Below are 24720 nucleotides of genomic sequence, written 5' to 3' on the forward strand. Positions count from 1 at the left end.
GGAGTTGTATGTTCTGCAAAATAGTGAAACGTTGTCCTCTCTACAAATCCAGAGAGAAGTGACCAGTAGTGCTTTGTTTGCCCTAGTATGTGTATTTGAATTAATGCAGTAGTGTTTTTGTTGTCTTAGTTTATAATTTAGCATTGATGTATATGTAAGTAGAAATGTGGCCACAGATTATGGTCTTTTTCTTTTTTAATTTTGTATTATGTGGTGTTTAACTTTGGATTTCCTATTATGTAAGGAATGTTGTATAACGTTAGGAAAGAAAATGTAAGTAATTGACTGAATTAGGCAAATGCCTCAAGAGTTCATGACTAACAAATAATTTTAATTGTCTCCCCCTGTAACCTTGTCACAGACTAAATACCACAAAGTAAACTGTATGAAGACAATAGAAAGGCGCTCTATAGGGAATCTAATATATATAACAGTCCCAATAATACTGAAGGATGTACCTTCAACATGGCACCAAACATTCCCATCAATCTTGCACTAAAATTGACATGGAGAATATGACAGATATACAGGAATAAATAATAGACGAAAAACTAAATTGAACAGTGGTCTTTGAATATTCAAATAGAGACATGCTGTTCACGGCCAGAAATTGTATTAAGTTAGAAATATGGTAATAGATTCATTACAGACAGATTTATGGACAGCGTTAATAAGAGACAGTCCGTATTTAACAAAATTCTCCTATCATGGGACTTAGTAGATTAAAATTGCAGTATAGAAATGTTGTTTTTTGAGATTGCAATCATATTTTAATATACATAGAACATTTAAATTAAATATTTGTCTTATGTCTACAGGAGTAGAGAATATAGGATGGTAAACTAGTCTGCTGATAGGTTCACCAGCTAAAAATGATTATTTAGAAAAAATTATGAGGATAAGAGTTGAAAGGGAAGAAAAATAGGTTGTATAAGGAATAAATGGAAGTCTATGATCACACAAAAAGAATTGAGGAATATGAAAAGTTAAAGAAGGGTAATAAGGCAACAGGCCTACCAAGTAGGGAGTTTTTGGAGGTTAGAGAGAGAAGTGTACGGTCCATCAATGGAGTAAATATTGATGCATGTCCAGAACAACCTCGCAATTAAAATTTAAGGGTTTGTCGAAGAGATATGGGATCCCCTGTAGAACACCTGGTAGAAGTCTTCTGCTGAGAAAAAGACCGGATAGAAAAACAGTGTACAGAATGGTACGAAGCCACTAAATATCACACACACCCGTGGCCCAAGGAGCCCGCCAGTCCTCCAACTCAGAAGAAACCCAGAGACAGACTAAAGGGCAGTACAATAAAAAGCCATTCACAGAAACAAGTAGTAGGTGTGCAAGTCCAGAAGAGGTAAAGAGAAAGGCCCCACAAATGTCCATAAGACAGAGGGTCCTAGTGATAACACAGTGAAGAAGGAACTACCAGGTGAAGTTCAGGCCAAATTAAATAACTTAGTAGCTTCAGATACCTAGCCATAGACAGAGATACAGCCACTCATATTACACTTTTGTAAGAAAAGGCAGGAAGAGGAAAAGAGTGAGAAAGTCAAAAACAGAGAAAGCAGCAGTCAAATCGGTCCAGCTTAATTTGGCCAAGGAAACTGAGGGAGGACTTGTGACTGCTGCTACTAAGTTAGCCGCAGTATCCCTAGGTGTGCCTCCTGGAGGCATTCCACAATGCCATCCATACGCCCAAGGAAGAAATAACATGAATAGAAGAGGACGGCAAGGAAATTTTGGAGGAAATAGATCAAATATATTTCAAAGCAGACAAACATGCTACTATTGCAGGAAGCCAGGACATTTTATTAGAGAATTCAGGTCTAAAAAGAATGAGGACCAAAATGGCCAGACAAGGGCAACATATGGCCAACAATTAACAGAGCAGCATCCATCAGACACATGACAGAGTCCTAGATTGTGAAAGGAATGCAGAAGTTCCTAGACTTATGTAATTACGTTAGAAACGTTTTTTTTTATAAAAGTATGTTAATAGCCCCACTGTTTGTGTCTATCAAATGCGTTAAAAGACAGGATAACATGGACGGCTGAGATAAAACAATCATTTAGCAAGTTAACAACAGTGATAACAAATGCACCAGTATTAGGAACACCAGTTTACAATAAAAAGGTTTTCCTTTCTTTGCCACTTTAATGGCCAGGTGATGTCAGTTGTTCTCACCCAAAGGTATCCTTTAGGGCGCAAGTCAATTGGGTATTTTAGTGGCCTACTTGATTCTGTAGTGAAAGGCCATTACCCTTGCGGACTAGCAATGGCAGCCTTTGTAGTGAAGAAAAGTACCCCCGTTGTTGTTGGCACACCTCTGACGTACGATGAACATGCAGTATTTGTGAACATTCAGAAAGCCAAAACAGCTCTAACACACAGTATCAGGCTATAAAGCATTATCATCATCATCCCTCAAATAGTTAAGTGCCATATAGTCAACCTTGCTACCTTGTTTGCATCCCCCGTTACAGGTGGTGGTACATATTTTTGTAGATGCTTTTTTAAAAATAGAATAGGTCATGGGATTGAGTCTGATGGAAGGACTGTCATGCATCGTTCCTTCTTAGAAGAGTTGACACATACCTTAGCGCTGCCACATGCACTCGCAGTGGTGAAGGGCACAACCTGTATCAGTGCTCAGGATTTTGTATCCCATGGAAAAGCCTTCGCTGACAGGCCAGCCAAAGATGCAGCCAAATGCCCCCTTAGTTATGCGCACACCACGGTTTTGGTAGCTAGTGTAACAGACACAATCGAACTCTTTTGATGCATCAATACATTACACTGAGACAGCGTACCTGTACCTTAGAGGATACAAGAAAGTGCCCCAGAGCAAATGAAACATTTGTGGGAAGTCAGAGGGTGCACATAGAAAGGAACAGACTTAATATATAGATAAATATCAGTAGGGAAACAGATCATGCCTTAAGCATTGCTACTGATAGTCATAAACCAGCAACGTCTTCTTTTACACACTGACAGCAACAACATGTTCTTCCAAATATGTCAAGATTAATTTGTAATGTTCATACACACCTATACAGTGTGCAAGCAGTATTCATCAAGCTCCACCTTAAGGCAATGGCTTCCATAATACCCCAACCACAAGCACCCTTTTAAGAACTACACATTGACTACATTGATAGATGCACTCATTACGGCTATCTCATAGTTGTAGTCTGCCCATTCTTAAGAAGCCGGACATTGTGTCCACTGTGATGTCAAATCTGCTACTAATTTTCAGGTCTGCGCGATAAATACCCCAGTGGGATATTCCTGAGGGGAACCAGTTCGGAGTTTGGCACCCATGTCCTCAATAATATCTCCTACCACTGAACCACCCTGTTAGGAATAATGCACAAACTTTGTCAACTTATCGTCTCCAAGACCAGCCTTTGAAAAACAAAATCTTTCAACAAGCACTGTTCACCTTAAGAAACACCTCAAGGCAAGACCCCACATCAGATTGTGACAGGGAGAGTAATGAATATATCTGTGCCACTAAGTAGACATAAGTTGCAGATTGAGAGTGCGCCTGTAAAAGTACAAGCTGAAATGTCTGTCTGCATGTCTAATCTAACAAAGCTGCAAAGTTCTACTCTAAACAGCTTAAACAGCTTACACGTGTATTTGACACAAGTCAACGCACAGACACCCTTGCCATTAGGTACTACAATTAACATTGAGAAACTTTCGCAAGTGATAGACCCCTAGGTTTTAAGGACCCTTTTCTGCAACAGACAGTAGAGCTATTGCAGTGAAAGTCCAAGGCCACAAACCATGTATTCATCTGACAGACATGGCGCCAACCACGCCATCCATCCGTTCGGACACTGAGCAGGAAGGGGGCGGGGGGAACAGGAGAAACAACCAGAGTCAAGCCTTCCTCCATCGTTCCAACAATAGACAATACTTCTTTCAAGTTGTGTATTTCTTGTTTGTTTTCCTTCTCTGTGTACCAATACTGCTTTTCTTAGCCCCAGTGCATTTTTATTCCTTTGATCCTACATCAGCTATTACACATATGTGCAGAACTGTTGATAATGATGCTGACCATCACCCTCGCCATACTGCTTTATGTGTTAATATGCGCTACCAGCACATGCATAGTATGGGGACTCCCACATCAAAAACCAGTTGTTATGTATGCTCCCTCATCCCCATGCTGTTGTAATGGACAGATTGCTTCACCCTAAAGAGGCATCTCCAAATAGAACATGCTGTCTCCTGCACCTCTTTTTATACAGAATAAAAGCACAGCTACAACCAACGCATGTAAGCCCTCTATCAGCAACAGTTAACACAACAAGATCTGACACCACCCCTGAAGTCCTACAAGTCATGACCGAGAAACAAGAGATAATGGAAGAGATATCAAGAATGAAGAAGGCAGGGCAAAATAGAGCGCACACAGATTGGGAAAAAGAGTATTACACTGAGGCATTTTTTAAAGGTCTTACCCATCGTCTGAATGTCATAACTATTTAGTTAACCCTCTATCCCCTGAGTGTGCAAGTAGACCAGGTCTTAGCATTATGGGATCAGTATTTGCCCATAACAATTAGCACACTGGAGCCAAATTCACATGTAGAGCAATATCATTATGGGATACCTAAGATTTGATACGATAATAGGCCAATGATAACAAATGTGGGAGGAAAACATACAGAAATAACCCTAGAATAGCAATGGAATTAATACAGTTTTCTATTTGTTTTAGAGTAAATAGGACAGTATGGGTGGGGAGCAACCTCAACTTCAAGATTACCACCTACAATGCCGATATGTAGGGTGGCACCTCCAGCCTGATGGATCACTATTGGATGTGTAGGGCCCGGCTCCACATGCAACTACCACAAACTGGAATGGCCTCTGCTCCCTCATAACTCTACACACCCCCTCCCTGGTGATACCAGGTGTGAACATCTTCCAGTTACATGACTTACCATGGGGCGTCCATCGATCTTGCTTCATCAGCACCAAGCAAAATTAATTTTGGAATACTATAGTACTGCAGTTCCGAAAGAAGTCCTATAGGAACATAGACTATTTAATAAGACAAGTGGTTATAAGTCGAGTGGTGGCAGTCATTATGGTGGCCACGAGAGGGTTGAGCCAGGGGGAATCTGGCTAGGCCCAGATGCAGTTTACAAGCCCCCTGTGAGCTCCCCCGCAATTGATCTTGAAAAAGAACTGGAATTAAAGTTTATATAGCTGGCCATGAAAGGGGAAGTGTGTGTTGGTGGACAATTGGGTTTTGGCTGAGGCCATTCAGACATTGTATAATCTACAAAAGAAAATGGTCAACGAGGGGGGTGCCCTTGATGAGTGGTTCATGGGTTGATTTAAGTGGGTGCTGTCCTGGATGTCGGGGTTGTTTAAGGCCTTGTAGCATTTGGTGGTGCTATTACTCTTGCCAAGTCTTATTTTCCAAGTGATAATAGCTTATTGTAAAAGGATGACAGCTAAAATGTGAGGAACCTTTTTGGTTAGTAAAAGCGCTAAGAATGTCAACAGATAGAGTAGTGAGCATAAGGTGACCCCCCCAGTAGATGGGAAGGTTGGAAAGATAGTTGAAGAATCAAGTAGAGGGGGGGGTGATGTAAGGAAATAATAGGAATACATTCCAAAGGCACAAACACACACATATAAAATCACAAACCCCAAAACAAACATTTCAGGTAAGGATTAGTTTTAAACCTATGTAAGTAGTGAACTGGCCTAGGCTAATACCTTAGCGTGCTGAAAAAGATAACTGTGGATTCTGCAGAAATACATAGGCAATAGTGTAAATGAGCTTTTGGAAATACACATAAAATGCTGTATGGTCAATGTAACGGCGTTGAAACACAAATGGATTATATTTCCTTGCAGACTCAAACTTGACAGGACATCAGTAATTACTATAGATGTCACAGAAAAAGTAACCACATTTCTATATGTTACACAACGAGAGGCAGACAGTAGAAACTGTTTTTAAGACTGGCTGATTTTCCCAATTGATTGATTAAAACCATATTATTGAGTAAAATTGTTTTGTCTTACTATATTAATAGATTTTCCCTCCAACAGAGCGCTACATAGTGAAGAATCCACAAATATCACCTGCGGAGTGCCTCAGGGATCCTCCCTGAACTCCACTCTCTTCAACACCTACATGGCCCAGCTTACAGCCATCATCAGAAGCCATGGACTCAACACCGTCTCCTACACCGACGATACCCAGCTAATTATTTTGCTCAGAGACAAACCCACAGCCACCAAGAGCAACTTACACAACAGGATGAAGTCAGTCTCCACCTGGATGAAGGACAGCTGCCTCAAGCTCAACCCAGAAGAGACTGAAGTCCTCATACTGGGCTCCTCCCCCTCTGCCAGGGACAACTCCTGGGAGTCACATGATAATAAGACTAACGCACTCACAAGTAATTTGGTTAATCATGTACTCTATTTGTTGGTGCTGATTGGTTAATCCTCCAGAGTATGAGGTATATTAAAATGAACTGCATGCGATATCCCCGTCATGTGGGGAACGTCCCCAATCTGTACTCTAGTTTTGAATATTTGAATCACAAACTAGAGTGCAGATTGGGGACATTCCCCAGATGATGAGGATATCGCATTCAGTTCATTTTCATACAATTCCTGTGGGCCCACAGTGCTCGGAAACCCCCACAGACCACACACGAAACCTCTGCATTATCCTGTACTCCTCGCTCTCAATTAACTGCCAAATCAACATCTCGTCCTTAAACTTCTGAGTCCAGGAAAACGGGTCACCCATGCGCTCATCAACAGCAGACTTGACTAAGGCAACGCACTCTATGCCGGCACCACCCAAAAACTTCTAAAGAAAATGCAGAACACCCAGAACGCCTCCGCCAGACTCATCTTAAACATTCACCGCTGCAGCCACATCACCTGTCACCTGAGAGACCTTCACTGGCTACCTATCAACAAAACAATTTCCTTCAAGCTCCTCTAACACACCTACAAAGCCCTTCAAACACTGAACCTGCATATCTCAACCACCGCCTCTCCTTCTACACTCATATCAGACATCTCCGCTCCACCCAACTGGCCACCGTACTACAGATTCGGAAGACCACGGCTGGATGAAGATCCTTCTTGTACCTCGCTACGAAGACCTGGAACGCCCTGCCTCTACATATCAGGCAATCACCGTCGCAATTCAGGAAGGACCTCAAGACCTGGCTCTTGGACCCTGCAGCTCCCTCCCACTCAGCACCTTGAGACCCTTACGGGTGAGTAGTCGTGTTTTACAAGAATCCCGATTGATAAGACTGCCTCATCCCTTACAAGAGGTGAATACTCCCTGTTTGTCGTTTCAGGCTTGAAGGACGCTATACGGTACTGCAGAGAACATATTTCAATTCAGACTGGTTTACTAATTTGCCATTTGATTTTCTTCTGGAGTAGCTCTGCATTTGCTATGTATATCCCACCCCTCACAGCAAACTTTTAGCATACATGTGTACAATGACACTGTCCACGCACTCTGTATTGGGTGTGCAGTATGTTTTACGCTTGCTGTGCCACACGACACATAGTCAAAAGAATTGGAAACGTTATAGGTAATTGCAACTTTACTTTGATATTACATAATAATTCAACCTTAAGATAGCCCGAGATATCAAGCAGAGGGTGGGGGAGAGGGGCGGGGCAAATGTCTGTTTTTATAAATTAATGATGGCTAAAATAAAATAAAAAAAAACGGAAATTTAAACCATCATCACCTGGAAATGAATGGTTTATACCATTTCAGGATTGGTTAGTAACTTAGAAATGATTCTCAATAAAATGCACTTACTATAAAAATACTGCAAGATTTGTTACTTATACATGACAACTTGGATACAAACAATTATTCTCAAATGACTTAACTAAAGTAATTATTCTACGTAAGAATGAAGGTAATAAACAAAACTTGCCACTGAGGGTACAACTCTGGTTCTTATATTACTGCATTATTTGGTTGTCCGGGATAAGAGTAACACGGCATTACCCAGCACCACATTCAACACAAGCAATAAGGAGGTGGGACTTAAAGGCTACAAATCCTTCTTTAACACAAAGTACAAAAAAGTGGTCTGGCTGAGTCAGTAACGCGTGCAAATAAATTGAGCACTCACAGGCTACAGCCTATTCCGACATCATCATAACACAACAACACAGAAAACAGTAGAGCGACAATTGATTGAAAAACCTTCCCTCCCGACTTAACCCGTAGAGCCTTACAACACTATAATATAGCTAAGCTCGCATGCCCTACCTCCGTTTCCGTGCCATCCTGAATCAGGCGGGAAGCTCGCAGCCCGTCAGTGAAGCTTTACGAGCTTTAGAATCGGATTTCGCTTACTGTGTCTAGAAATATTAACGACTCAAATATAATGACTACACCAGTCTTTAATAAACGATAACAGTACGGACAAGCTTCAGAAAACTAGTTTGAAATGTGATTGACAGGTTAATGGGCGGATCTAGGGCGGCATAGACTGTGGGGCCGCTTCATAAAGTCCTGGGATTGGTTGGAAAGTATAGCAAATCCCAGAAGACACTGCACGGCCCATTACCCCGGAAAAGATTGCCCAGCCGCAAGTGGGCCGTCGTTGAAAACAGATCAGTGCTTGTGTTCGAACTCTATACACGCAAGGTGCGATCACCCCCTACTGGAAAGAAGCGAGAACAGCAGTTCAAGACTTAATGGACAGCAGGCTGAGGCATGTGAACAGCCGAGAGCGGTCCCGGGCATGGTCAGGTCAGTGTTGGGGGGCGTGTGCTTTACTAACTGTTAGAGTGATTGGTACCAGCCTGTGATAGAGGGCATCAAAGGCACGTAGCAGTATGTAAGAAGTAACTAAGAGGTTGCGGCGGTCGGTGTCTAATGTAGTATGCCACGCTCAGCCATGGGACACAAAGTGCTACCACGTGAGTACTATTGTAATGATGAATCCACGCAGGGAGTGTTGAAAGCTTTGCTTTAATAACAACTTGAACCTCAATTACACCGTATGTACAGCGACGCGCGTCCACCTCCCGTCTCCTCTGTCCCAGTGACCTCATATTTATTTTATTTATCTAATGCAGTTTTCTATATCGCTAACTTTACTCAAATGTGTCAGAGCGTTTTACAAAAGAACCAGGTAAGTTACAAAAGATACACAAGATAGGCTTAACACGCTAACAAGTTACATAGACAGTTATAGGTACACAAAGATTGGCTGAACACGCTAAAGAGTTACGTATATGCAGTTACAACGCTAACAAGTTGCATATTTATATTGTAAAAAATATAAAAGGTGTCAGCGTTAGGTTAGAACAGGAGTAAAATACATATTTACAAAGTTGTCCTCATGTGAGTGCTAGATGTTCATAATAGTCAAGAAATATGTTGGGTTATTCCAGGAAGTGTCTTTGGAGGAGGATAGTTTTAAGATCTATTTTGAAGGTCGGGAAAGAGGTGGTGGTTTGGAGGGATGGAGGAAGTGAGTTCCAGATTCTGGTCGCATTACCAGAGAATGCTTGAGCCATACATTTTTCCCTTTTGAAGGTAGGCAGTTCGAGCAGTACTTTTTCCTGCACTAAGTGAAGGTCTAGACCCTAGAGCCTCTTGAGATTTTGAGACAACAGTATGCGTGAGATGTGATCATTTCTTTTAGCCCCATATACGAAGCGAGCTGCTGAGTAGCGGATGGATTTTAGAGGGGAAGGTGGGAAATGAGGAGGCCAGCAAAGAGGGAGTTCTGGTAGTCCAATATGAAAAGAACCAATGATTGGAGCAAGGTTTTTAGGTCTTGTTCAGGAAAAAAGCGCCGAACCCCCCTGCAAGTTGAGCCTATTATCTAGGATGATGCCTAGAGATTTAGCACTGTAAACAATGATAGGCTTGTTGTTGAGATTGTTCAGCTTGTTCATCCAAGATTGGATAGGAGGAGGAGATATTGAGGTCGAGAGGAGAAGGAATTCTGTTTTGGGAGGATTCAGTATTAGTTGATGAGTAATGAGTAGACAGCCAGTGGTGGATGGAGTTGAGTGTGGTGATGAGCATTGAATTGTCATGTGTGGAAGTAACCTTTAGGTAGATTAGGATGTCATCTGCATATAGGTGATGATGGATCCCAGATTTATTATGAAATTACCCGGCGGTTCAATGTAGAGGTTGAATAGTGTGGGCATGAAGATCGAGCCTTGAGGGACACCTTGTCCAATAGCCATTGAAGTGGAGAGGCAATTAGCTATTTTGATTATCTGGATCTGCCTGAGAGGAATGATTTGAACCATTTGAGCACTACGCCTTCAAAACCCATTCTTCGCTTTAAAGTGTTCAACAGAGAGTTGTGATTAACAGTGTCAAAGGCTGCTGATAGGTCAAGAAGGATCAGGAGACGGGATTCACCAGAGTCAAGTACTTGCAGGGCATCATCAATCACTTCAAGTAGGGCTGTTTCTGTACTGCAACCTTGGGTAAAACCAGATTGGAAATCCCCCCCCCCCCAGGAGGGAGTCGACCTTAATATGTGTGAAAAGTTGCTTCCCCACCCAACATTCTGTGATTTTAGCAAAAAAAGGAAGATTGGTGATAGGGCGAAAGTTGTTGAGATCTTTTGCATCAGCCGGAAATTTCTTAAGAAGTGGGGTAACCTCTCCTGTTTTAAGGGCAGCAGGAAGGGAACCTTGGTTGAGGAAGAGGTTTATCAGACTGGTCCAGTAGAGGAGTGTGTGGGTGTAAAAGTTAATGGCAATGTCACTGCGGTTGGGGTTGATGGAATGGTTAGAAGCTTTAGTGTCTAGAATGCTTTCAAGGAGGGCTGTTTCTGTGATGAAGTCAAAAGTTCTGCCACAGGACTTGGGATTTGCGGTTTCTCGGGGGGGGGGGGTGGTAGGATGGGTAACCTATCCACAAGTGATTTAACTTTTTCATCAAAGAATATTGCAAATTTTGCTGCTATCTTGGGGGGGTGGGGGTGTCGTCAAATATGGTGGGAGGGATGTTGGTGCCTTTGATAAGGTTGAATAACGTTTTAGATCTGTTTTTGGCAGAATCTATGAGGGTTCCGAAGTGCACCGCTTTTTAATGAAAGATGTGTTTGTGGTAACGTGATTTTGGGAAGCGGAGATTGGATAGATTGGTGGTGGAAGGTGAATGTCTCCCTAATTTTTCAAGGTTCCTCAAGTGTTTCCTTTCTTTGTAGGTTGATTTATTAAACCACAAAGCAGAAGGAGTAGGTCTTTTCTTTTTACTTTTCAGAGGAGCGACATTATCAATTACAGATGATAGACTGGTGAGACATTGCGTTGGTCAGGGCAGTGACATCGGCGTAGGGTTCTAAGATTGGAAGAGAGCTCAAAGCTGTGTTGCATAAAATATCCAGGCCGTTGTTTTTGATGTTGCGTAAAAAGCAAGTAGTTTTTTTAGGGTAGCCAAGAATAACAGAATGACTAGGATATTAGAATGGTTGGGAACTGGAGGATGGGCCATCTCGCATTTAATTTATTGCTATTGCTGATTGTTAGTGTATGTCTTTGAAGCCTTTGAGAGACTATGATTCCCTGTATACGGAAATGTCAGTTGGTGACAGATTGTGTGAGGCTTTTTTGGGGCGTGGGTGCAGGGTACTTGGGAGTTTGGGGATGTGAGTGCTCGCCAAAGGAAGTAGGGAGTTGGGAAGAGTGGAAATTTTAGTACTTAGGTGGGCAATTGAAGTTTCAAGCTGGTAAATACAGAGATGAGGATTCCTAGTTTTATTTTTATGGGAGTGCAGAGCTGGAAACGGAAAGTTGGGATGTTCGATGGTTGGGAGGGCTCAACTTGAGTGAGAGCATGGAGAGGGGGTGGATGTAGGAATAAAGAATGGAGGGAGAGTAGTCAAGATATGTTGATTGGAAGTACTTGTCAGTGCAGCTGAGGAGGAGAGAGAATTATCTGTGCATACAGTGAATAAAACAGAAGTATTGACTTCTAGCTGAGGAAGAGAAAGGTGAGGTTTGGAGTGGGAGGACAGGGGGGAAGGGGATAGAAGTGGGACATAGGAAGGCAGAAAGTCGGGGGTAGAGAAGAGGGAGAGGTGGAGAAGGTGCGCGTGCTGGGTGTAGTGTGTGTATGGGGGCTGGAAATAAGCATGAAAAGGATGGTAGCCCCGGTTGGTGGTTATAGAAAGTGTAAAGTTCTGCTAGATTAGGGGAAAAGGGGAGAGGTGGAGGGAGGAGTTTGTCATAAGGGGATAGTGGTTCAAGCAGCAGTTCTGGAGTGTTGGAGTGATGAAGGGTGGAGAGAAATGAGAGGCTAGTCCAGGATGCATAAAAAAGGGAGCGGGGGAGGTTAAGAAGGAAGAGCATAAGGTGAGAAAGTCACTTTGAAAGCTGAGAAGTCAGGATATTGGAAAGATGGAATGGATAGGGTGGGTGGTTAACCTGGCGAGGGGGCAGATGTCTGCAGAATTCCAGGTTGGTAAAGGGGTGCGGATGAGAGAGCAAGCCATTGGCTGGGAAGGAGACTTGAGGATAGTATCCCAGATGGGGGAAGTAGGATTGGGGGGAGGAGAGGCAGGGGTGAAGGCCGGGAACAGGACTGCCAGGGGGGACGGCTGTGTTCCAAGGGAGGACTGAAATCAGGTGTTCCGGTGGATAAGGGGAGGCGAGAAAGAATTGAGGGAGGAGTTAGGAGAGGAGTCTAGAGGGATAGGAGTGCCAGGGATCAGGAGAGCAGGGATGGAAATAGGTGGTCAAAAAGGGAGAGATTTGTGTCGGTGGCTTGAATCAGGACTTTGCAGTTGTTGTAAAGTGAGATAGTGAGTGAGCCATCAAAACAAGCTGAAGGGAAGATTTTTAGTTGGTGCCCATGTGGGATTGAGGAGGAGGAAGTAACGTTGTGGAAGTTTTTGAAAATGGTATTCCAGGATAAGATGTTGCGGGTGAAGAACATGAGATTGGTTTTGAGCCTAGCATTCTACAAGCTTGGAGAAAACTCGAGCCCCAGAACACCTACAAGCTCACACACATTATAACACTTCCCCTTTCTTACAAATAATAGAAAAACTTTTCTAACATACAATTGTGTTAAAAAAAGAACAGTGAGGAGTTAAAACCCCTCCAACCCTCCAATAAGAAAAATTATAACCTAAAATTGTGCAAAACATATTGCAGTGAGGAGTCTAAAACCCCTCTGATAATATTCTAAAGAGATTAAATACTCCACAAAAAACTCATAAGCACCTAATTGCAAATATGTGTAATATCCTTCAGGCGTTAGGATTTAACACATACCCACCCTGCCCTGGTTACTTCCACCTTTCCTGTGTCCATCGCCCTCTAGGACCCTCCTCAATCCGAACCCATACAATCAACTTCAACTGCACCCGGCTTTTGTGGTACAGGGATGGTGTAAACTCTTTCTGTTGATTCTTGTGATATTGGTCCCTACATAGGTGTGGAACTCTCAATCACTACCCCAGAAGGAATGACAACTTCAGCCCAATCCTATTTTCTCGGTTGTATACACACCCTGGTTCCAAAGCTAGTATCCCTACCAGAACCATCTCCTTCCGAACCGTCACCGAGTAGCTCAGAATTACATAAAATCTTCACTACCTTAAGATGGAGAGGAATATTTACTTTCCCCCTTTGAAGTCATTCTCCCTTTTTTTTACTTTAACAACATCTCCCACATGCAGGCTCACAATTTTTCACTCTGTTAGTGGTCGTATGTGTTTTTATATTTCGCTTGATTCAATTATAGGGAATCTTTCACCCTCCTTGCTGACCATGAGACAACATTTGTGCATTTTAGCCATCCTGTCTTATCTTTAGAACATGGTGATCTTCCCCATATCAATTAAAATGGGCTATGCCCTGTGGACTCTCACTGGGTAACTTTACAGGCCCCCCCAGTCTTCCTTAATTCATCCTCCCAATCCATTCCATTACTGTTTGACATTTCAGTTATTCCTTCTATAACCCCGTTAAAGCGCTCAACGCTTCCATTGCCTTCAGGATGATATAGGGATGTGATTCTATGAACAGTTCTAGTTTTCTTTATGAAACCTTTGAAACAGTCAGCCACAGACTGCACCCTATTGTCTGAGATGATATCCTTCAGTAACCCCTCACGTCCAAATACCTCTCCTGTGAAACATAACAATGACTCCGAATCTGCATTTTGGACTACTTTGAAATCTGGCCATTTGGAGAAATGATCAATTATCACCAGAATTTATTTTTGCAAACCATTAACATCCTTCACAGGAACGTAAATGTCAATCCCCACTCTCTCTCAAGGCATACTCGGAACTGCAATAGGGTGTAAAGGTGGTTTACGGGTGATTACAGTTTTATCAGCGTTAATACACTTCGCACATTCTCTGACAACCCTCTTAATTTCTTTATACACCCCAGGCCACCTGTAAGAATGTTTAACTCTGCACTTGGTTTCACTATTCCCAGGTATCCTTCATGGTAAAGATGAATCACCTTGTCTGGAATGCCTTCGGCTGGATCAATTTGCCTCCTCTGAGCAACAACTCTTCCTCGAGAGATAACTAGTTCTTAACTTCCCAAAATGGAATAAAATCCTTACACAAGTGAGCTTTCTCTGGCAAACCTTCTTGACCATACTTGAAAACAGTAACTAAGATATCATCCTGGGAAATAGCCTTGACCCATTCTTGACGAGTAATGCTTTGCAATTTGTCTCCTAAAATTGATGCCACCAACCAATCATCCCAATCATTCTTTACTTCACCTTCCATTGGTGACGGACATCTGCTAAAAAAATCTGCAATTTTGTTACGTAACACAGGGCAGATACTTAACTTCATAAACAAAATTCAACAGCTGCATGGACATGTGTGATACTCTGTGGGACACATTACTTAAACCCTCTGACGTGAGGACTTTAGTGAGAGGTTTATGGTCGGTTCTCTATATGATATTGGTACCCCGCGCAAACTGTCTGAAGTGTCTGAGGCCCCACACATACACCCCAAAGTCTCCTGCTCAATAACGAAGTACCTTTCCTCCATTGGAGTAAGTGCTCTGGATGCAAATGCTACCAATTTCTCAGTTCCATCCTCCTGCACTTTGGACAACTCAGCACCCAATACTTTACCACTTGCACCTGTGGTGATGAAGCTCTTGAGCTTATGTTCAAAACCTTGAGGGGCTGGTGCTGAACAAATATCATTTTTAATGTCATCAGAGCAGAGCCTGCACTCATCAGTCCATACAAACCTACACTTTATTTTTTAAGTAGTAGCCGAATGCAAAACATTTCTCAGAGAAATTGTAGACACATTTGGAACAGAACACGACTGGACCTAAAAAAAAATCTTACCTCATCCTTACTCTGGGGTACTGGGGCTTTTTTAATAGCATCCACAAAGTTTGACTTAGGACTAACCCCTCATGACCTGATCTCATGCCCTAAATACGTTACGGTCCTCCTTGCAATCTTGTGCTTGGACTGTTTTGCTGTCAACCCATAACGTTCCAACATTCTTAGTACCTCCAACAGAAATCTATCCTGTTCCTCTCTATTCCTTCCCATGACTAGAATGTCAAGCTCACACACAAGATAACTGCGTCTGTTATTGTGCCACTGCGTCTGTTATTGTGGTGGGGGCATTGCCATTCCAAGAGCCTGGGAGTCACATATACACATTCCAGGAATGTCAAATTCAGTTGCGGATTGGTTTTCATGAAATTTCTAAAGTTTCAGCGATTTGGTGCTGGACAGGAGTGTGTTCAAGAGTTTGGACCATTTATGGGGTATGTTTCACATATATTTCTTTGCTAACAGAGAGTATGCTCAAGTGGAGAGATTTTATAGTTGGCTTCCGGATCCAGAGACTGCCGGAATAGATGCTTTTCTGCGGGATTTGAGAGGTATTCATCCTTATGCTTTCCTTCCTTTTGCCATGATCAGCAGAGTGACAGGAATGATTCGCAAATGGAGGTAGACCGTGGTTGTGATCACCCAGTTTTGGAGTTTTCGGGCATGGTACCCGATAATGTTGAAAATGAGCGTAGATTTTCCGGTGGTGTTGCATGTATTTCTGGAGATTTCACGAGGGCCTCGAGGGGAGGTACGTGGTCTGGTAGAAACAGAGCAACTTCAGCTGGTGGCATCGAAACTTTCAGGAGAGTTTGGAGAAAGCCAGGTCTTTCATCTGAGGCTTCAAGACTCATTGAGTAATCATGGGCACCTGGAACTAGGAAGGCATATAGATTGGCCTTGGGAAAGTGGCGTAGCTGGTGTGTGGAGAGGAATTTGGATCCTGTTTCAGCAGATTTAGTACAGGCCTTTCATTTCTTGATGGATTTATTTTCTAAAGGTTTAGCTTGTATGTCAGTGAACTTGTATAGATCCGCTATTTCAGCAGGGCACACTTTGGTGAATGGTCTTTCAGTAGGACAAGACATTATGGTGAGGAGGTTGTTGAGGAGCATCAGGATTGCTAAAGCTTCAGGAACAAGGTATTGTACCCTTTGGGATGTTGTTAAAGTACTCAATTATTTTAGACTCCTGGAATGATAATACTGTTTTGAGTCTAAAGGATTTGTCCTTCAAGCTGATAATGTTGTTGTGCTTGTTTTTTCATAGGGTTTCAGATGTGCGGGCTTTGGAGGTGACCAGTAGGTGTTTTACACCTGAGGGGATTTGCTTTCATTTAAGATAGAGAACAAAGAGTAATTCTTTGACAATTTTTTAACCATACCTTGATGAAAGAGAAAACTTGTGTGTGGTTTGGTGCGTGAAGGAATATGAAAATAGAACAAACTCATAAAGACTCCCTGGAGAGGACCAGTTACTTACTTTATTTCTTTCAAACATCCACGTAAGGCAGTTTCTCCGCCCACTCTGGCGAGATGAGTGAAAGAAATAATGAAAAATCTGGGGTAGATGTAAGTATGTTTGGTCCTCATTCAGTGAGAGGTATGGCTGCTTCTAAAACCTGTATGGTTGGTGGAAGTCTGAAAGACATTTTACGTTGTGCTGATTGGTCTTCGGATTCTCTTTTCAGAAGTTAACTATTTATTATATTTACGATTGACAGTAAAGCTAACTGTTTGGTAGGCAAGCTTTAAACTTTCATAATATTGGCCTTCGGGTCTTGACATAAAATATAGATTTTCTGCAGCCTTGGTGGGCTGAAAATCTGGATTTTATTAAAGACATGGAGGCTAATATTATCCCTCCCAGGTGTTTCGCCCATCCCTGGTGATATTGTTTCTTCCACTACAGGACAGGTTTAAGGAATCACTGAGTTTTTTTCATTGGATTATTCGTTTTCTATGAAGTTATGACAAGAAGGTTTTATGAAAGGCAAAGTTTTTGATCAACTCAAGGAACTTTATTAAGAGCATAAGTTTCATCCTAGTTCACAGTTCATAAAAGAAGGCAGTGGACTAGCTTCTGGGCTATTTTATTATGTCTGAATGTTTTAAAATTCTAAGTTATAGAAGCTTATAAGATGCAGCTTAGTGGTGGCAAAAAAGGGTTTATTGCATAATATTAGCCTCCGTGTCTTTAATAAAATCCAGATTTTCAGCCCACCAAGGCTGTGGAAAATCCACATTTTCACCAAAAGTGGGTGAAGAAAGCATCTCAAATTTTTTTTTATGCTGGTGATCCTGTTTTAATAGACCTTACACTGGTGGGTTTTGCAGAGACAACGGCATATGCCGAATGAATTAATTGATAATAAACCTCAATAAAATTCATGCCATGGTTTTAAAGAAACTAAATGAAGTAAAAAGGCCATTATGGACAGAGACCTCACTCCTTTGTGCCACTTTTCGATCCAGTCCGGCCGATGTCATTAGCCCCTGTTCGGTTGCTTCCGTTTGTCCCACTGCCTGATAGTGGCCGCTTGCTGTTGTCCTGTCATCTGTATTGCTCGCGGGCGGTGTTTCCCCTATTCCTTCGACCGTCTTTACTATGTCTGCTAGGATCTTGGGAAGCAATGCCCATTTTTCCATGAGGATTGAGCAGGAGCATGAGCATTCACCTCGGTTGGATAGCAAGTACTTGTCGATCCTGTTTCCCAGCTTTTCGACTCTGGAGCCTACGTTAACTAGGCGGCTAGCAATCTATTGCAGAAGATCTATTTGGAGTTCCATTTTAGTTGACTGCCACAATAGAGCTTTATTGGTGTTGCTGTTTATTTCGATCATCAATGATTTCCGGGAGTCTGCTTCTGGGCTGTCATTAAAGGTATGATAGTCTGCTTTTGCATTGGTGGCCCATGAAGGCCCCGTTTGCTCCCACCCCAGCAGGTTTTGGGTCCGTTCTAGTGTTCTCTCAATTTTTTGGCCTAGGTTTTGGAGAAATGAAGATGTGCGCTCCCCTGCCACTGGAGACTGGGGACTGAACAATTGATTGTTGCAGAGAGCTTGTAGGAGATAGAGCTGGCACTCTGCTCCCCGTGCTCTTAGTAATCAAGCCTTGATCATGGTACTTTGACTGATAGATTTGCACTCTTGTTACTACGAGGTCGGTGGCTTTGCTTAGTGCAGATGCGTGGTCCGTGCCATTGGTGGCGTTGTCGCCTTTATCTATGGGTATGTAAAGGTTTTGTGCACTGGGTGGTCCGTTTGTTGGTGTACTTTTGAGTTGTTTGGAGTCCAGGTTGGCCATTTCCTGTTCATTACTGGGCATCAAATAAAGTGATGAGTATCCCCTGGGAGAGGCAGTGTGGAGTAGAGACTGTGCGTGCCGTGATGTATTCTCGGCTGACTGCTCCTGGCCAACCTTAGTGATGCCCTGGTTGATGCTAACAGCTCTGTTTGTCCTGAATAAATATCTGATTGACCCCCTTAATTCTGCGTCTTGGGGCAGTTCATTTAAACTTTCCGTAAGTGATTTGCTCCTGGTAATCCTTTTAATTGGGGGGAGCCTCTCAGTGGGGTCCTCTGAAGTCGTTTTTTGTCAGCGGGGGAGCCGGGGCCCGGAGCCTTGGACAGTTTCGGGCGTCCTCCTGCTCTGCAGTTGCTGTGATCTGATCCAAACTGTTGCGTCTGGATTCTCAATAACTAACTATTTTAAGTTTCATCAAATGACCGTTCCTCAATAATTAAGCGTGCATTGTCTCTGGGATAAATGTTAGCAAGTGGAACTAAAGCCCAAACGAAGAAAAACAATGTTATGACTCATCGGGTCAAGAGCAGAACCACAGCCTGTAAGGCTAGGTTTGCTGGGTGAAATCACTTTATGACCACTAGGGTCACCAAGCACAATATTTGCCACCCAGATTTGAGAATGGTAAACTTTACGTCTGTATGTCTATAAGGCTGTGTTGGCTAATTGTGGCATTTGGAAGTATTTAATATACTGGCAGTTATGCTACCAGCAAAGATACATGTCTGTCTAAATGAGCTTGTAGCGGACCATTGTTTTCTTTGCAGCCAATAGCACATGAATCACAGAAAATGAGCACCCAGTCTGTTTTCCCATAATATACCCACAGCACACATGAATTTGAATGAAGGGCTGCCAAAGGTAGCTGCGGACACAGCCAGTTTGCTATTCTGCACTGTTGGCACTTCCCAAGCTCCCCCCGCCTCAGAGGGTCATGAAGGCAGTGACATGAACAGAAAGTAAAAGCAACTCTGAAAGCCTTTTTTTATTTTTGAATTTAGAATCCTGCACTTCTACCTTGCACCTAAGCAGCTAACAGGATGATGGTGGATAAAGCAGGGAGATCAATACCTAAACTTACAGTATACAGCTGAAAATTATTTAAACTGAATATTAAATAACTATATATTTTATGAAAACGTGTAGCAACAGTGCACGTAGACTAACTCTATCGCTGCTTGAGTGTGTAGAATATATATACATTTTACAAATAGCATGATGAGTGTATGCCAGTGGAAGGTAAAGAAATTATGAATACACTACTTGGGAGACTGCTCAGTAGAAGCAAGTAAGAAATCGGGTTATTGAGAGAGACGGAAGCCCCTCTAAAATTATAAACCCAATCCTTGTCAAGGTGAGCCACAAAAAGTCACTAAATTAACCTGTGCTTAACCCTCTCGTGGGTTTGACACAAAAGCTGTTGGCTTAACTTGGAAGCAATGTGTGAAGTATTTATGCAGCACACAACCAGCAATAAAGTGAAAATGCAACCCAAGAAAAATCCCAAACCGATTTAGAAAAAGAGTACATTTTAAATTTCATCAAAATAAACTAAATTCAATCAGTAGAACCAAAGTTATGATTTTTAGCTTTTTTAGTGAAATGTAGTGCCTAAAAGATCAAACTGCCAAATTCTGGTGGGGCCAAGAGTTGAGGCCGACTGCGATGGAGCGTGGGTTTGGATACAAGGGGTGGATTGTGCCCAATCTCTGCTTACTTTCGGACTTAGAAAAAGGTCTTGAAAAATGTCCCGGAGAAGGTAATCTTTTGCTGGGCAAGGCAGCAGCTCTGCCTGATGAGAGGTTGCCAAGGAGCCTCTGGACGAGCCTGCAATGACGATTCTTACCTTCTGACTTCAACAGATTTTGGGAAGTCGGATTCCTCCAGAGGGACGAGGCTTCATGCTATAACCAAAGAGAGCTCCACGAGAGCGGACACCTTTCTGGAGATGTCGTGTTGAAGATAGATAGATATATATATATACTTTTTGTTGCACAATTAATTAAAACCATTGCAATGAAATCACATATAAATATACAATTTTGTTCTTTTATTGTACAAGATAAAAAGACAGATTTTTTTCAATCAGTTATGCTGAAGTTAAGATAATGGTGACACCGTTCTAAGAGGATGTGCTGCTCCGGAGAGGAACGTTGTGGGAGCTACCGCAAAGTGAGGCCGACTGTGATCCACCTTGGGTGCATTGGCTGGCAGGTTGGTCTTGGTCTTCCGTCTGTTCTCCAGGCAGTTTTTCTTGAAACATTTTCTAAGTCTCTGCTTTTAGAGTTAGATCAGAGCATACCGACACCACTCCAAAGAGTCCCTGACCTGAAGGGCACCACTGGTGGGGGTAGGGGATTAGGATGCACTCCTGCAGGGATCAGGGCCTAAGGTGTCGTGTATTTCTATAGGTTCTGAATCGATCCCCCTATTCCTGACCCTATTCTGGTTAAACTTACTAGCTAGTTAACTAACAGTCAGCCCATGAGGCAAGAAATCCCCCATGATGCAGATACCGTTATCTGACGCAGTCACACTACGGCACAGGAACGTGTTATCTGATTAGGTCATAACGCTTGAGATCTAATTAGACAAGCGATATTCCTCCAGCCCCTGATAAGGCATACGACGTTCTCATAACAAATCAAACCTATGACAACCTGGATAATCCGTGCGGCCATTGTTTTGATTTCACAGAGAACTTTAGTAAAGAATGTGCTAACGAGCAAGTCGTATGACATCTTTATTGACGTACCTATGTCCATCCTTACGTCAATCCCGGCACCTTTAAGGTATAAATATTGCCGACCTTGCCCTATGCAAACACACGCGTGGTGACAAGACGGAGCAGCCACCCTTGCCGAAGCCAAGAGCAGAAGCAGACCCCGCAGGCAGCAGCCCCGCCTTCCTGACGCGCTGAGAGACGCGCTGCTATCTCAAGCCGAGAGACCCAGCACCGGCGCTTCCGGGTAGCCCTCGCAGGCAGCCTGGAATATCGAGAGCAGAGAAAGAGATACCATTCCTCATTCATCCTAAATTCCAGGTACAGAACTGAATAACTTCTCCTAGAGAATTCTTTAGTTATTCACTTGGCAAAAACAAACTTAACTTAAACTGTAACTTTCTATTCCCGCCCACGCATTAGACTTAGGTCAGGTACACGGGGTAGGCGTAGTTAGAAACACCAGTTGAGTACGTTTAGTCAAATGTATATGTGTATGTAAATATATTTTAATCATTTTAAACATCATATGGCTCAGAAACCATATCAATGTTTTTACAGTATTATTTTATACTATTGCTTCTAATGTATGCACTTTACTTAACTATAAGTATCGCAATAATATCGATCCATTTCTCTTGTACGAGAAAAGAGACTGATCAATAAATAACACCTTTTATTGAACACGCCCGTCTCTTCCTTTTCTCTACATTCTGATGAGACTAAGAATGCACGTACTGACTGAGTAAAATAATTGCCTTGTGCTCACACGACTCTCGAGATTGACTCTTGATTAGGGGAGAGCAAAGTTGTCATGTTCTATGGTTGTCAGAAACTAAATCCCTTCTTGTCTAATCAGGGAAGTTAATCCTTCCTTGAACATTCGAGAAAGTTTCTAGCGAACTCTGAGCTTAGCTGGCAAACCCAAAAATTAAGTCTAGTATCGACAGTAGTAGACCTAGTTAACGTCTGGCCTAGGCCTTTACTGCTGTAGGTACTATTCCAATGCGCAGAGCCTATTGGGAAAATAGGAACTACACTACATGGCGCCCAACGCGTTTGGAAAGGGCGATAAAACTAACGTAAGACATTTAGAGTAACTCAGTCGTGCTTTCTCACTCAGACCCCTTTTCCCAAATACTCCATAGACGTCTGGAGTGGGTGAAAGGTTATTATATCCTCCAAAACCTCGCAGGAGGGAACTCCTATGTACGGTTCTTGGTCTAGTCAACGTTGAAGGATAAAACAGTTCCAGAATATTGTGCATCTAATCTCTGTTTCCATAAAGAAACCTGATCTGCAAATAAAAATAATACCATCCTGTCAGTAAAATGGGAGACAGTGATGGAGAAAGAGAGGCAATTAGATTAGCTACTGAAATAGCAGATGCTGATGCTACCATGCAAGCAGCAGACCAGGATATAATACTCATCCAGGTCGCCAAAAGGAGATCTATAACCTTAAAACTTATAGAAAATGGACTGACACCTAGAGGTGGCACAGTCATATTCGTAATTGAGGCACACGAATGTCGGCAGACAGAGGTATACTATACATGGATACATTTTCCAGCAGCAAATGCTGTAACAAAGTACTTCCACTATTACAAAGTAGAGGAACCTCCTGAAACGTACACTCCTTTCGAGGAGGTGGAAGTACCACTCAAATTCCAAGAGCATTTGCTCTTATTTGATGGCGCCCTAAAACATAATAATCACATTACAAGGCTCGGTCCTTTAGGAAGACCAGGAGCAACGTGGCCGGTCTTAGCCGGATACACACCACATCCAGACATCGACGAGATGACTGCACCAGAGCTATTAATACAGCTAAAACAACTACTAAAAATTCACAGACAATTAGTTCAGTATGTAATGCGGACTTCTACAATTCAGCCAGCGATTAAACTACCACAGCTGACCTCTCACCAGGGGAACACAAATAAAATTACACCACAGAACATCCAATCCTGCCTAGGTAAGGTTCCAGCTAAAAGGGAACAGATACCATTCTGGTTGGCACAGAAAATCACCCAAATAGAGGCGGTGTTTCCTGACACCACCCCGCTAGAAAAACACAGGATTCTGACTATATGTCTCCCAATGGGAATCGCACCACACATTGAGGACTGTGACACTTGGGGTACAGTCTTTGCTTCCATCTACACAAAAACGCACGGTGTTCCATCCATTTCGGTAATACCAGATGTGCTAAAACAAATTCAAGATGAATATGGTCCAGAACCTGCTTTAACTCTTGGTATGAAATTACTGAAAGACTTCAAGCAGGTCTCGGCTATATTACTAGCCAACATAAAGGGTGAAGCAGCAAACGTGGCGATCCGCCAGAGGTTAAAAGAGACAGATATAGCAGACCAACCAGCTGAAATTGCCAGAATCATAGAAAAATCCTATGAAGAACGAGGCAGAGATAGTCTAGGTGGAATACCAGTAAAACCGCAACTGACTACAAGTCCAGAAAAAATGTTTTTTAATAATAATAATAATTCACCAAAAAAGAACTGGGATGGGAACAAACAATCCAATCCTAAAGAAAAGAAATTCCAGTCCAGAGGAAGGTCTCCTAGGCGAAGAGAGAAATCTCCAAACCCGAGACAAAGGTCACCTCAGAGTGAACCCTCTGGGAATAGATATAACCTTAGAAATAGGGATAATATTAAAAAACCTGATAGATATCAAGACATTGATACACGTCCCTCTCAATCTTTTCAGAATTCCTCGCAGAAATCGGAAAGAAGAGGACGATCAGAAGAGCACGCCAAGTCCAAAGACAAGGAACCTGCTCAACTGAAAAAGAAATCACAATTTCCAAAAAAGAAGGTAGCCAGTATCAAGGTAGTTAACAATGCCGAGAATACTGAGGACACAATTGAAAAACGGAGAGTGGGCTCAGACAATGCTAGACAGCGCAGCAGAGGTGAGCATAGCTCGCAAAGTCCTTATGAATCATCTGGAGACAGTGGACACGAATGAATACCTTCAAGTGGAAACTGCAGATACCAGAGTTAGCAAGCCCCACAAAATATACGAGATAACATTACGTATAGAGGGAGATAAGACTAGGAAAATAAGGGGACTATTTTGGGATAACCTATCCAAGGGCTATGACATCCTTCTAGCTGAAAAAGACTGGCCACCGGAGTTTGTCAGGGAGTGCCCTCATGGCGAAGAAGTAATTATGCCTGCCTTCTCGAATCAAATACCGATTCATAAAAAATACACACTTGCTAGAAAGTGGGCAGTGGCCTTAGCACCTGCTTTATATAAAAATCACGTAGGATGGGATGAGGATTCTCCTCCTCACAAA

The 24720-nt window shown here is 42.6% G+C and overlaps 2 protein-coding genes across 7 annotated transcripts in view; one reads left to right on the forward strand and one right to left on the reverse strand.

Annotated features, from left to right (window-relative positions):
* MIS18BP1 (MIS18 binding protein 1) overlaps positions 1-8557 on the reverse strand; it is a 538190-nt gene extending 529633 nt beyond the window's left edge. For 2 of the 4 annotated variants that reach the window (XM_078659687.1, XM_078659685.1), the window contains exon 1: positions 8310-8557. The gene's annotated coding sequence lies outside the window, so the exon portion shown is untranslated. The remainder of the gene's footprint in view (positions 1-8309) is intronic. The other 2 variants (XM_078659686.1, XM_078659684.1) reach the window with 1 other exon arrangement.
* Positions 8558-8592: 35 nt separating this feature from the next.
* LOC144781059 (uncharacterized) overlaps positions 8593-24720 on the forward strand; it is a 376284-nt gene continuing 360156 nt past the window's right edge. For 2 of the 3 annotated variants that reach the window (XM_078659688.1, XM_078659690.1), the window contains exon 1: positions 8593-8795. The gene's annotated coding sequence lies outside the window, so the exon portion shown is untranslated. Of the gene's footprint in view, positions 8796-8848; positions 8966-24720 lie in introns of those variants that run through there. The other variant, XM_078659689.1, reaches the window with a different exon arrangement.

Source organism: Lissotriton helveticus, chromosome 9 (genome assembly GCF_964261635.1).
Source record: "Lissotriton helveticus chromosome 9, aLisHel1.1, whole genome shotgun sequence".
NCBI classification, from domain to species: domain Eukaryota; kingdom Metazoa; phylum Chordata; class Amphibia; order Caudata; family Salamandridae; genus Lissotriton; species Lissotriton helveticus.